This window comes from Ooceraea biroi, chromosome 6 (assembly GCF_003672135.1).
Source record: "Ooceraea biroi isolate clonal line C1 chromosome 6, Obir_v5.4, whole genome shotgun sequence".
In the NCBI taxonomy this organism is placed as follows: Eukaryota; Metazoa; Arthropoda; class Insecta; order Hymenoptera; family Formicidae; genus Ooceraea; species Ooceraea biroi.
This window is the reverse complement of record NC_039511.1, coordinates 4,770,630-4,786,252: the sequence shown is the minus strand read 5'-3', so window position 1 is coordinate 4,786,252 and position 15,623 is coordinate 4,770,630.

Below are 15,623 nucleotides of genomic sequence, written 5' to 3'. Positions count from 1 at the left end.
TCGAAAAATTAAAAGGGGTTGGTGGTTGGAGCAAATCAGTTTATCGAGAGCTTTTACTGGCGCTTTTATCGTAAGCGGCAGATGAAAATTGAACTAGCCGTAAAATTCACACGGCAACAAATGGATCCGCGCGCTGTGCTGTACAGTCACCAGATATGTCGTACGTTTATAAACGCATATCTCGATCTTTACAACCTGCTGGCTACTTAAGTTTATGTCCCCTTAAATCTTGAAACTCTAAAATTGTTTGGAAATTATTAAATTTGACTGCGATATAAATGAATATAATCTAGAGCACAAATCCTGTTACCAAAGTTTGAATTTATCAAGTTATTTACAATGAATTTATAGTCCTCAACTCTTTGTCACTTTGTAGTTTTATGATACTACTTGATGTGCAGAAGTGTGAAATATATCGGCAACTTTGATTTGAGTGATGATAGAGTGTTAAAGTTGAAATATTAAATCGAATAGCTCTGTTGCTAGAACCGAGTTTGACAGCTAAAATTGTCCTTAATTTGGGAATTATTTTACAATTCTACGGCATGCATCGGACAGATATCAGAGTTTCCGGTATATTTTACAATAATTTTTTTGTGAGCAAAGAGTGAAAAATGAAAATATGGGATGCAAGAATTTTCGACTATGTCATTCCCCGCTTATGATATTATAAAATCAAAATGGCAGATGGAGAGAGCCGACCCTTAAATTCGTAAATCACATATTTAATTACATATTTAATTTCCTGGCACAATTATTTTTTAGCAATATTAGTAATTGAGCATTTCGTTTTACGTTATTCGATATCAGAACCAGATACTTTGTAAATAATCCCTGAACGACACTTTGGTGCGTCGTTTCGGTACGATCGGATGATTGATGCAACGCTAAATGAGCCTACTCTTAAATAATTGAGACGCTTCATTTGAATAATTGATTGATGGTAATTGCAAGAACGACATTGCTCGTACTACACCGTCGGCGAGCGACACTGGTGCGTCCGCCAGTTTAATAATTTATTGTCGTTAATAATTGGCGAATAATTAGCGTGTCGTGCTGACGTAATGTTTATTCATGGAGCATCGTGTTGGAGCAAAATTTAACGGGCAGAAGCGAATGAGCACCCCTCTTTTTGATGGACGACTTGTTCGTGACGACGCGGAATATCGATAGCGATCCGTAGATATCGATTCTCCCGAGAGTTGCGCGTTTAAAGTAGACAAAGTCTACCTGCCGTATCCAAATTTAACCGGTTAATAACTCTTTCACAATCCTCATGGCAATTCAGAAGCTACATAAAAATTTCATAGTTCGCATCGAAAATTTATGGAATCATTCTTGCGAGATTATTATCTCCTGAGCTTGACCTTTCAAAGATATTTCAAAGAATTTAAAAATCTACAATGTAACATGATATTATCATAAGATAAATTGCTTATGTATTATATTGTCTATATCGTGAGCTATCCGATAAGAAGAACGATCGTCTTGCTCGTCGCGGGAAAAGCCCCTACGGCTCGATCGCGCATCGAGAGATGCGCGTCTGTATTTCCCTCGCAATACCGTAACATCTCGCCCGCCGTCACGATATCCAGAACGAAGATGGACCGCGGCACGTGAAATATGGTAATTCGCTTGATAATGCACTCCATCTCCCCGGCGTCCGTCTGTGTACCACGCGGTGTACCACATTCGCTCGTAGTACGATCAAACCGGCACTGAAATTTGAAGAGGGTATCCGTGTTTCACGAGACGTTTCGTTATGTCATGACGGTTTGTCGCCTGCGGCAAGTACTACCGTGTTTTTCACGCAACTGTCAATCATCCCTCCAGAGACCCAGACTCCAAAAAATCCAACAATGCAAAGTGTATCTACGATTCTAAGAAATAAAGAGCATGGAAAGACAATTTAAATTTCCGACATCAAGTATAAAAAAATTAAGAATTTCATATAATTATTACATTATATCACGAAATATTAATTCCATTCAGTTCCACTTATGAATGAGTCGGCGATCTAAGTGCACAAATGAAAAATTAATATTCCCGAGAATGTGCAATTTATCAGTTCAATTATACATATATCACATCAATCAGATGTCTTGACTGGCACATCTACATAAATCATTCACTATCACGTTATTAAATCGTTTATCGTATGCATTTCATTACTTATTTAATCCTCGCATGATGTGCTCTTTCGCTTCATCTAATTATCGTTTCCGATAAGATGATTTTGGAATTTCCCGATATGCGATTGCACATTCAAACGGAATGTCGATCGCGCACGGTGGACGCAGTTTCATTATCGGCACATCGGCGCGCTAGGGTGTCTCGATCGGCACGGTATCGAGTCCTGATTCCAGGGTACGAGAGAAGGGCGCTAACGATAGCCGCCCGACGTGATTGGAATTGAGAAAGTTCCGGTCAACCGCGGTCGCGCCGTCTCGAAAGTCGAAATACCGGCTACGAACTCGGAAATCGATTCCTGCCCGGAATATATATCGTCAACGTGTCAGTCGGTAACGAGGAGTTTTCGACGGAATAATGAAGTTTCCCCGGGAAAAATTGGGTCGCCGAAGGTACTTTCCTGCCGAAGCCGATCGCGCTCTCGATCGATACTTTTTACCCGATTGCGTTTCAACGCGATCGCACCATCTGCGCGCACCCGCGAAGGGAATATCCCGCGCACGGTCGATACAAATTTCGCAGCAACTTTGCGAGTGTGGATTCTCCCTGAGAAAACGAACTCGTCTTGACCGTCCATTCGACGATGTTTTCCCCAAGGCTCCACTTCCGCCAGCGTGCGAGTAAACGAAGCAAGCCGCGGCCGACTGCGCTACGAGAAAGATATTTATTACGCCAATAAAGGTACATCATAATGACGCATGTAACGTTTATTTACGCCGTGATATTATCGCGGAAACTTTGCATCGGCATGAGCGCGCGAGTACGTGAACGTCAGGTGTTACGTCAGGTGTTCCGTCGGGATTGTTTGAGATTGCCGCGCAACTCTAGTTCAATTTGAATGGAAGAAGTTACGCGCTCGTAAGCTCGGTATAATCAGAATTTATACGCGCGGTTCCCGGAATTGTGCGATGCCGCCGTTTCCCGTTCGCAACGTGTATTTTCCCCCGTATTCAAACTGGATCTTGAATCATCGCAATTTTTCGAACCTCATGAAATAACACAGTAGAGTCAAATGAACAATGAACGATAAATGGCTAACAGAACTTTGCTGTCAATTAGAATAAACCTTTCTCGCTTAAACGCTCTCGAGTCGGGCTTAAACAAAACACTGAGAGTAACCATTGGGATCCTGTTCCAATTTAATTTGGCGATGAAAATTTGTGTTGGCCCTCAGCGACCCTACGCGCGGTTGAAAACGGGGTCATCGAGGGGTGCCGACGCTCCAAGATAAACCACCGCGCGGTTTCGCGGCTTTCGCGGCCGAGTTACACGCGCGCGTGAAACATGTATCACATAGATAAGGCAGTTCTCTCGTCAATTTACACTTTTTTAGCAACATCTCGCCGTCGCGTTCAGGATCACGCGCGGGCGTGCGCGCAAGGGAGGACGACGGTGAGAATTTTTCTCTCGTAAGTGAAAAGCTCCAGCCTGGACGGATGAAATTGCATTCTCTTCGACGAAGTAACAGCCGCCGTAGTCAGCAGGAATGAGAAACGCGTTTCAACGGCCAGCGGCCCAGACGCCGCGAATAAATTCGAGCGTGGCTCGGTCGATTCTGGCACGCTCGAATTTCGACTCCACGCCGATGCCCGCTGTTCGCCGTAAGCATCTAGTTTAATTACGGAGCTATTTGGTATCGGGCGCGGGGAAGGGGAGGATTTTGGAATATGAACCGGCGAATACCTAAACGTGGCTGTTACGATTTCGAATGGCGTATCTACGATTTTTGCCACGAGCATGCTCTCGAAACTGAATCGATGGATCGTGAAATTTCCCTGTTGACCTCTCGATTCTTTACACATTTCCATTCCCTTTTCATTGCTTTATTTTGCGTCTGCAAATCCGTGTGTTTCGCGTTTTTCACTGTAATACTACAGCTTTCGCGCGGCGTCATATTCTGGCGTGCCAGAACTTCCTTGGTCCTTTAGATCACCGGATCTTGACGCTCTCAAGATCTACAGATTCGGAGCAGGTGCAGCGATGTTACACTAACGTGTTCGAGGAGGCGACGCGCCCCAGAGCGGCGCCTGGAAACGCTGTCACGCTTTTGTTCGTCCCGTTCGAATTCCGCGAGTTCCGGCAGAATTCTCCGGCGAATTCCCGTCTTTCGACGGCGACCACGCTCCTGCGACGACGGGGTGGACTAGGTACGGTGATGGGGAAGGGCGACGGAGGGCTGATTACATACTTTCCGTAGGCGGTAATAAAACGGCATAACGATAACGGCGCTCTTTTTATTCCTGTGGTTAATTACGAGCATCCTCGAAAATATGAAGGTTGCCCCGCACGACGGAGTTACGGCCGCGCGTGTAATGAACCATGGTGCCGGCCATTTTGCAGAAACGACGGCGATACTTGGAAACTGAAGTGCCAGAATTAATGTCGTGTGAGGAGCGTCATCACGGCGAACGGTTACTCGCGCAAAACGAGTTCTCGAGAGGAACAACAGGTTGACGATCTCGTTTTTCCTCGTGTTATTTCCTGTCGCGTTATTAGGACTTTCAATGAGAGAAAGGGAGAGACGTGCAAAGAGAAACATACTACATTATTTCATATTGGTATATGATTCATCGTTCTATCAATATTACCGTCATTATCGCGCATTTCGAAACGAAATTATCTCTTGCCATTTCTAAAATAATCAGTTTGTTCATCATTAATCCATTCTATTTCCCTTAATATTTCCGCTCGTGCGTGTATTTGCGAGATAATAATGAGATATCAACGGACATTATTTGCATATTCCTATTTTAATTCTCATCGGGATTAATGCTATTATAATATGTATTCAATATTTATTATTCATTATTGCAAACGAGATTATTATTTTATGCCACGTGATAGCGCACGTCGATCAAAAGTAATCGTCTCGATTCGAGTGCGATGTAAGAGATCGGAACCAACGCGGGTGAACGAGTTCATGAGGTACTTATAACGTGCCATTTGGCACTTACGTGTCAAGCATGCCTATCAACGTTACACATCGGCCGACAAAGTACTACTGTATCCCGGTAACGTCAGTTGTAAAACAAATCCTCGACGGGATTGGCCAGCCAGTGGTTTATGCATTATATGTCTCGTGGCGCATTCTGCGCCACGGTGCAACAACAAATACGGCGTAACGGGAGTCCAGGCATCCGCGCCGAAACCGCCGCTTCCTCCTGGGAGCTCCAATTACGTGGCTATTACTTCGGTAATTAATAACCAATATCCCTTGATATCCAACCCCGTCCGGCCGGTATCCGAGATAGCCAGGATTTCCGTGAAGCGGCGAATTATGTCCCGCGAGCAATCGGCATTGAAATGACCGCGGGCGAAACCGTGCAGGAAGAAAAAAGGACGAAAATCCGTATAATTTAAATGAAACATCGCGTATAAGCAGAACACTGCATAAATTAAAACGATAAAAGAGCCCGAAATTGGAGACTCCAAAAAATTTGAAGGCAGTTAGGCAGAAATCCGAAATAAATACGATACTTGATCATATTGTGATATCAAATACGCCGATAACAATTGAGCAAAATTCAAATCTGAAAAGTAATGCATTATGAAGATATGATAAAGCATCGTGCACTTAATCTTCACTGATAACAAATAGATTTTATGTCCCGCGGGTTTGAGTCGAGTGGCGTGAGTCCACCAACCATTATCCGACAAGTCTGTAATGTTTCCGGCTGCTTCGCGGGCTGCAATAAGATACCGACTACAGAATGAGCCGATGGAAACGTGGAAAACGCGAGGAAGGAGCACGGAGCGACGGCGGTGAGTCGCGGGAACCTAATAAAGCCAATATCGGGTTGCCGGTTGCCAGATTGGAAAATAACCGCTTGGCGACACGCCGTAAAAGAACAATGCTGCAGGCGGGGGGTGGCTTCGCAAAAAGGCGCGGTGTAAAGGGATTTGCGGATGCGCCACCACCGAGAGAGATCATCACAGAATGCGATTCGAGCTTTGCTACGTCGCGTTGCTATGTTATCGATCGTCTGCGCGTAACATTGATATTCAAAGAGAGAAAATAATGGAGCAACGTCTGTGTATGAATGCGCGGAATGGAACTTGCGCTTTTAGGCGCTGTCAACAATACGGTGGTTTTTAATTGTATGCAGGTATACATCATCTGGTAAAAAATCTGAACATTAAGTCGCTGGATATTAATATCAATTGTGTACTTCATTGTTGTGTGCTTCATTGAATGTAACACATTTTTCGTAATCCAACACGAGGATATAAATAAATGTGCGTCGGAATATTTTATTCGTGAGAAAAACTCATCATGTGCTATTCCTGCGCTTGAGCGTTCGTAAAATGATCGTTCCCAGTAGATGAAACTATACTGCGACGCATTAATTTTTCCGATGTTTACGGAAACGACTAATTTCGAGACAGACAACGGTAAAATACTGCTCAAGTTCTCTTTTAAAAGACAGAAACAACGGCAAGCTGGGTTTATTCATTCGTCTGACGTCTGCACGATTCCTCTTCGAAAGAGAGGAGTTCGTATTACCCGCAACACGTTCCCGCGAACGTTCGGATCAAAGCGGCCAGGGAAACATCAGCCGGCATTGCATTCAAAGTGAAGCCCCGTAACTTCGTTACCGCGAGCAACGATATACGTGGACGAGATCGCGCGACATACGAGAGCGCGCTGAAAGTATACCGGTCGCTCACAAAGCCGCCCCTGCAACCGAAGTCTCGATTCTTCGTCGGTTTCAGATTCTTGTGATATTTGCATGATCGAGATCCTTCGCCTTTCGACATTCAATATTCCATTAGAATCATATTCGTTTCTCTGATTACTGAAAAACGTTGCGTTATTCTGCTCACTGATAAATTTTATCGCAATTTTATTCGCGTTGAAGAAACATCGTTATTATATCTCGTCTCTTGAAATTTCGGCGTTCTCTTAGATTTTGGGGATTGTCGCTACGCGCCACGAAAGTTCCAGATCGTCGGATCCCCAAGTCCTTCGGCACGAGTCCCCGAGTAGAGTCACGCTGCCGAGACGCAACGTTTTCCACAATTAATCGGCAGCCGCAAGTTCGTAAGAGCACTTACCCTCATGGTCCCTGCAAGCTGGGGAGGAACGAGTGGCTTTCGTCTGCACGACGGCGGAACGACGATGGCCCGATGTCGTACTGATGGTAGTTCTCCTATTCCGCGAGTCGTTTCTCAGGGGCAAAATACCGCTGACGTCACGAGCATTGTTCGCTGGAATTCTCGCCACGACGCATAATTTCCCGTGTTTGTTCAGGACCGTGTCCTTTCTCTCAACGTTGGTGATGCTCCTCTTTTCAGCATCGCAAAACTTTCAGGTGACTCGTCGTCTCGAACGTTTGCTCCGTCTATCTCGCAGGACACTTTCCAACGCCATCAAAGATCCTGCACGAAAAAATAGAGGATCTTTAACTAAAAGTCGAAGATCTAAATGTAAACCATTTACATACTTGAATCGTTAAACGCTCGAGAATACAAAGACGTAAAATATTTAAGAATCAATATCAATCTATATGCTTAACAATTATTATATATTTAAATAATCAGACAAGCAGAGATCTCTAATTTCTTAAATTGATATTTGAAGATGTATATTTAAATCTAATTGCTTAAAAAAGAAGAAAAGAGCTGAAGAAACATCTTCAAAAACTTCAGCGTCTAGAAATTTTCTAAAAGTAATAGTGCAGGGTATATGTTCATTAATCATATCATCTCTTTAATTGAAAATTTATGATATAGTTATAACAATTGACCTGAGAATTAAAATCAACCAGAATAATCTTCACTCTCCCATTTTCGACCTGGCTGAGGGAATAAGTGGTCTTGCGAACTCGCAATAGTCGAGTAATTGCGGAAAGCGTGGCTTCCCGACATCGCGATTCCGCTTCAAGAGCGCAACCGATTAATATTTTTAATAGCCCTGTCGGAGATTGGCGGTTTGTAAACCGTAATTGGTTTCAATTTTGCCGTCACTTGATTCCGTGAAATCGCGACAGGTTATCGGATCGCCCCGACAGGACACTATTAATCTTCTTTGTTAATAAAACGCGCTGTTATCCCTTCCACATTGCTGGGAACGCATGACATATAAAATTGTTATTTCACGAGATATCCCGAAAGTTCAAACCGTTTGACAGCCACAATTACGTTATATACTTTTCAACGTAACATAACCGAGTTACCAGTATATAAAAAAGAACAAGTAACACATTTCGCAATAAATCTATACAGGACAAAAATATGAGTCAGCAACGAGGACATAGAATACGAAATTGTACATTCAATAATTGAGAAAGGTTTAGATTTCAAAATTTTGATTTTATCGTGTATCTCATGCAATAGATAGAAACTTTCAAAAATGTCAGTGAACTATTACATGATGTTTATACAAGAGCGAGAAAAAGAACAACTCTCTCTCCGACGAGTTTAGTCATTTGCTTAGCACTCGGGAAAGTGTCGTCGATAAACTCTGCTTAGTATTTCCAGCCGTTGATTCACTTTGATCTTGGTCCACAAACAGTGTGATCATGGGTGTCCAAGGAGACTTCGATCGAGTGATTGCGAAAGCTCAGGCAACAAAGACGTATTGGCGGTTCCTTTGCGGAATGAATCACGTAATGAGTTGGACAATACAGTAATTTAACCCGTTTACGCACCGGACGGAAAATATTATTGTTCACCATGCAACTTTGCTGTTACGCGATCTACAATTGCTTCTTTAGCATACAAAACTTTTCTGCGTTTATCTCCATTTTTCTGTGCTCTCTTTTAATAAAACTTTAGACACGCGACTTATCTCTAACAATAAAACTGATTATGTTTAATAATTTAGTCCGACTACTTTACGATAAGATTCTGAATGTCACAGCTTCAAATGAGGGGTCAACGAAATAAGAAATTCTGATAATTAAGCCATGACCTACATAATTTTACATATCTTTTCCGCTGGATTATATTAGGCACGCATTTTGCTAAATATTTTATGCATTATATTTCTCTTATGAATAAAAATCTGAAAACGGATTTAAACGAGCAATTCTCCTTCTCTTCCAAAAATTAACCTCTTATCGATCCGGCGCTCCAAACTTGCTAATCCGATAGCATCTGGGCTCATAATATCATGACCCAGCAGGATAATGAATATCAGTCTTCTGGCTGCCACGACTCCGTAATGCACAACCAAAACGCAATCCGCCTTCGGATATTAGTCGATATTAGTCGCGTCAAGTTCGCGGTATTAGGTATCCTGATGCCGCTCATGCGTATGCAGACTGATTAGACGCACGGGCGCATTTAACGACGTGGATGCACGCGACACGCGCGAATCCCGCGAATTCACGGGGGATTTTCGCATGTTACGTATCTAAGGGAAGACGGTAACAGTTTACACAGGCGTTATGCACGCGCGATCAGCATCGCGGAAATCGGGCTAATGCCGCACGATAATATTAAACTCCGCCGGCGTGCTTCGTAATTTCATTGAGCGCCCGTCGGGGCGAAATATGATATCGAGATCTATTCACAAATTCAGACTCAAACTGCGAAATTTCGTTCATTCACGCATCGAGCTGTGAATTCTTGAAATTCGACAAAGCTTCGAGTTTTTTACGCTTAGTTCCTGGCTTCTCTATACTTTTAAAGTGACTTTTTCTGATAACTCTTCCTCACGATTTTTTACAGGTAACGACAATACTAATTACAGATAAAATTACGCTTGACGCAAAGACGCTTGAAGTTTTACGCACGTGCTGCACTTCGAATACTTGAAACTTTTCGCTCTCTAATTTTAGAGTCTCAACTCGTCGCTCGTCTTCAAATTCTGGGCATTTTCCGGGTGTAGGTCTTTTTAACGATTCGCTAAACAAAGCTGCCGCTACGCGGTGGTATTTTAACGTGGTCCAGTCTCCTCCTCGCTCGCGGCATTCCCGTGTCGGTGCGCGAAAAATACGCTCGTATCGCGCGTATCTGAAAAATGCTTTGACACATGCCTCTCTCGGTCTCGGGTACATTCTTCGTCCTCCACGGGGACAGATTGAAGACACGCTTAAGCGGGCGCAGTTGCGACCTGTCTCGACAGCCGGCACCCGAAACTATTTCCCACATTATGCTCGCGGTAGTCACAGAAGGATGACTAAGGAAGCGCAAGGCAAGGTGAAGTAAGGAAGCGGTACGCGATGCAGGAAGTTGCCGCGAGCGAGCAGACTTCCTTCCAAAATCCAGTTGTAATTCAGCCGTTCATCGCGCGCGCATTTAAGGTGCATTTTGTACCTCTCTTAAGAACGCCGGACGGCAAATTAAATCCTTCTCTCTTGTATTCTTTTCTTGGTCGCGCGGTAACGCGCGGACAAATTGAAACGGCGGACTTAAACGTGCATCTTCGTGCATTAATTCACGCGCGCGGGATAACGAGAAGCCGGTGGGCGAAAAAAGGGGGCGTGTTGACAATAATGGAGCACGTTTAAAGGGAAAAAGGAGCGATTACGACGGCGCGGAACATACTTCCTCGTCCTGGGGCACTTTGTAACTGGAATGGATGCGGGCGGGAACACGACGTCGCTTAAAGTTGAAACAAAGTTCCCCCGCGGTGGAAGCAACTGACTCCGGAATGTACGGGGTGACCCATAATTCCCGGATATATTGTTTCAGCTATCTTGCCGACTCTTGGTTCCATGTATTCCGTCTCTTGGCGTCACGTCGACAATACGTAGGCGTTTGGGAAACGTAATGCTTGCGTTCCGCACGAAATAAATATTCCAAGATCTACGTGTAAAGTTGCACGTAAAGCCAAAGAGGAGCGAAAAGCGAACGTACACACGAGGTATTCGCGCGCGCAGAAATCTTGAATCGGAAATCTTACATCCCCAAGTCAGACGGAGACTGTCGCCATGTGTGGCGAAAGCAAACTGTATTCGGCATACCGATAACTGCAGTTTTCCTGCGCGAAATCACGGAACGTGCCGCGACGAGAGCGTACGGAATAGCGAATACCGAATGAAACGAGGATGCGCTGCGAAATTTTATGTCTCGCGCCGCGTCGCGGCGCGGCAGGGCAGGGAAGAGGACGAGATGGAAAATTGCAGGAAGCGTGTAACTCGGCTAACTTCTTCGGGATTTTCCGCGGAGTTTGACCGCCGGTATAAAATCGAGCGGCGATCGTCTTCGCGGGAGACAGCAAATTTCACCTCGAACTTTCGTTTAAGCAGCGCCCAACTCGTTGAAAATTATAATAACTTCCTATTATGTTTGTACTCTACTTTTCCGACCTCACCGCGAATTCTTCTCTTTGAGACATTAGGTCTTGAGATTTTCTTTGCGTAGAGAAAGTTCAAGTGTCTTCTACTCCTTAGACTATTTTTATGTCTCTATATTAATCCTAAAAATACAGCAAAAGTCAGATCCAAATTGGCTTTACTATACATACAGTTTTCAGCGCTCTTTCTCGTTCATTGAAAATGAAAAAAGGAAGCGGATAACGTTTGCAAGCTTTACGGCGGATTACTTGAATTATTTCCTGTTTTTAATTATGTCCCAAATGCATTCTCCGCTGCTTGTTACGCTCGGTATCTGTCATTTGTCAGCATTTGGTTTCGCGCCGCATTCGCGGCATTCTGAGATGTCGTAACGAAGTCGAGCTCTTTCGGAAGTGGCGCGGGAGGGAATACCCGAAGGTTGAGTACCAATTCTCTGGGGACGCTTCGCGGCGCGTAATAATGTTAGGGTTCGTCGTTTGTCGGGTGTGGGTGCAACAAGCCGTCGCAGGGCCGAGTAACGAGATACGCATGCAATAACAGCCAAGTGCGGGGGCACGCGATGCGCCCGCCGCACTCGTTTCGAATGCAGATCACCGGAAAGTGACGCCGCGCCTTCATTTCCGGTGACCCATCCCCCTCCGGCCAATTCGGCGCTAAAACCAACACCGGGGACGCGCGCGCGGTATCGCGCTCGCCTTTATGGTGCGACATTTTAAATGGAAATGCAAGTGAAAAGCGAGCGAGCAGCGAGCGCGAACTGCCAGCGAGAACTTCGAAAAAGCACGATCCGTCCCGGGAAGCTCCACCTGAGTCCACGGGACTCTCCGGCATTCAATTTATTCATGCTTAGAAGCTCTTTCTCTCTTTCTCTTTGTGGACGTGCTCGGCGCACAGGCAACTTAACGATACATTCAGAGATGTAATTCAAGAAACGAGAGAGATTGTGTGTGTGTACCAAAGAATCGATATCGAAAGTACTAAAAAGTTGCAGCTCGAATGATTTAAATGTAATTCACACCTGGGGATTGATTAAAGATTCAAGGAGCTAGAATTTGATAACACTGCATTAATGACTTAAATCTTGAAAAGCCGTTTAAAGAAGCAGATGTCTTTCCTTCGATCTAGTTATCGTAGCTTATTCTGCGTTGCCTGCCGTTATTTTATTTCCGAATATAAAAAGATCGTTTCAGTGCAAAACGATCGCTTGATGATCGCGATGAATAGAAATCGACAGCGGAACAGCAGCCACAGCCGAAGGCTACGACATGCTACCCTTGTATCCTATATTTGTATACGCGCTTGTATATGTTATCGCATTTACGCCGTCGGGGTGCCTTAGTCAGGCTGTCGGCGTTGCCTCGGTTGGCGCGACGTTTTCTGGTAAAGGAAAACCGTGGGCTCCATTTGTGTAGTCCGCTTTCAGCAGGCAACTGGATCGGCGGAACCAGCGCGCGTTCGAACTACGCCCGGGAATGGATTTCAGGTCACGCTCGGCATTCCGCTGGTAAGAACGCAGATACGAATATTTAAAGACCGCGAACTTTCAGCGGCGCTACCGGTAGCGCGCTATGCCACGTACCAGGGAATCTGGGGCAAAGTCGGGCCAGAATCGAAAGCAGGTATAGTTAACCCTTTCCCTGCGGCATCACGGGACTCGACTGCATTCAGTTACAGAACTGCGACAATCTATTTTTCCGCGGGTATAACTTTCGTCTCACCGAACAGTATTTCAGATATTTGCTTGCAATGTGCGCGAAGTCACACACTGCTAAGGACACGAAATATACATATTTCATAAATTTATTACTGAAACTCTCTCTCTCTCTCTCTCTCTCTCTCTCTCTCTGCCTCTTTTTTTTATTCTCGTCCAAGAGAGGAATAATACACACACGTGATGAAATATTTCCGGGAGCTGCTCTTTTCCTCTGCGTAGATTTGCAACTTTAGATAAAGTTAACGAACAATTCCGCGGAATGCGAAACACGTGCGGGCACCGGCGGCAAGATTAAAATTGTAGGTGGCCGGGAATTTCAATCAAAAATTTATCTGCTTTACCACACCGACATTCCGTTATCGTGATAAGCGATGCTGCGCTATTAGCAACTGACTTCGAACAGGAAGAACCAATAAAACGACTATTAATAATCTTATCCGGCCTCTCAATAAGACCTCGCGATTTCTCGTACCGAGGATCAAAGAAGAGAAGAATCTATTGCCTTACTCGCCACAAGCAGAATATCGATGTGCGCTGTGGGTGCACAGACATATAATGGGTACATGTTCGAGATACTTAAGAATGTAAGCAGTTGCGAAACGCCTCAAGAATACTGTAAATATTTACGATCACTTTTCATGTAACATGTAACATCTTAAAAATCTAAGAATATTACAAATTTTTAATTTCAATAAAGAATAGCGGATTTATAGTCAATGGCTTCTAAATCTGTAACATCTTGAAAGATATTAAGTAACGGTTTTAATTTTGCAGGATTGCGCATTGCGGAGATTTCAAAATTTGAAATTTTTATACTGTGCATATACTAAACATTAAAACTCAGAATGATTGAACAATTACTACACTGTCTTAAAGATATAAAATCCCAAGTAAAATTCGAAGATTTTCAAATTGATTAAAAATTCGCGCGTACACTAACACTCTTTAATTTTCCAGAAGTATACGTGAGAAATACCAGTTAACGACGAAAACTTCGTACCGGAGAAGCTTTCGCGTGACATCTAAGTTACCACGTTGATCAACGTCCCTCCTAACTACGACCGGCGGAAGTTGCGATGAAGGAGGGTGTCAGGGATCGTTAGGGAAATTACCTAATTCGTTGTGAGCATCCCCAAAGGTACACGAAGCTGGATGTATTCGGATTCGCTACGTGGCGCGTGGGTCAATAAATCCGCACGGTTCAAAGCGCGAACACTGAAATGTCTCTAAGACTAACATAAATTCTGGGACCAACCTAAAGGATGACATCCATATTTTACGGTAACATTTTTCATCTCATATCTTGCGAAATTTATCTCGAGAACCGGGAAGATGTACTATTAACACATTCGCCAAGATTTCTCGTCTCTGCTTCTTTTATTTTTATCGTGTGGAAGCTAACTCTTCCTTGCTTGACGAAGTAGGAAAGAAACTTTCAAATAAATTTACCGTTTGACGTAGAAGAATCCTTGACATCTCAAATATTGGATAAGGGGAACCTTGGACTAAGAATAGCCGAGTATCTAAGGATCGCAGAATCCATGAGTCTAAGGATGCAGATACACGCGATGACGCAGCTTACGGCAGGCGAACCTGCTGCGTCTGGCGCACTGAACGACTTTATCTCCTTTGCGGGATGAGTTCGTAACCTGTGAAAGGAAAAGCACGGTGAAAGTGGACCGATTACCATCGGAACTTTATGCGAATTTTGCGATTGCGATCGGGAGTGATCGACTCGCTTGAGACGGAGCTATAAATAAAGCCGAAATCAGATTGAATCCCATTTCGGGGTCGTATCATATTGGCCGCCTTCCAATAGCAGTAACGCACGTACAATCCAGCTCGACGGGGCAAATCCAATCCATTTGGCCTGACCTAGTATTCTCCGCGCACATCCATCCGCGGATTCATACACTGTCTCGCTTGCATGTGCAAGTATGATGTATGAGAACGAAACAAATTACTGGCAAGTGCAAATTAACAATTAACGATTTATATATGGGCGATTTGTCTGGACTAATGCGAAATTTACTTTAATCATGCGAGATGTGCTTGAAATACGCTGCAATGCTAAATTATTATTTAAAATTAATCAACGCTAAAGTGTTATATTCTTTCTTTATGGATCGATGAAACACTTTTCTTCTTCTTCCAATTAATCGTAATCATAATCAATTAGATTAATAAAAGATTGATTATTTTCTATTTATCGAATTTAATAAACTCTCAGATTCCTACTATTTTATGTTACTATTATTATACTTACTATTTTCCTACGTTTTTATGTTTAAGAGATGATATTATAAATTTCTTCTTATTTGCTGCCGGAATATTTAATATAACACGTCAAAAGAATACGAAAGCGCAATATACGAGAATATCTAACGTGAGTTTCAACTAGGTTTATCGGTTTGAGTGGGTAAGCAAGCAGATCCTATAACATTGTCTTTAAATAATAAGTGTTCGGAGACAAG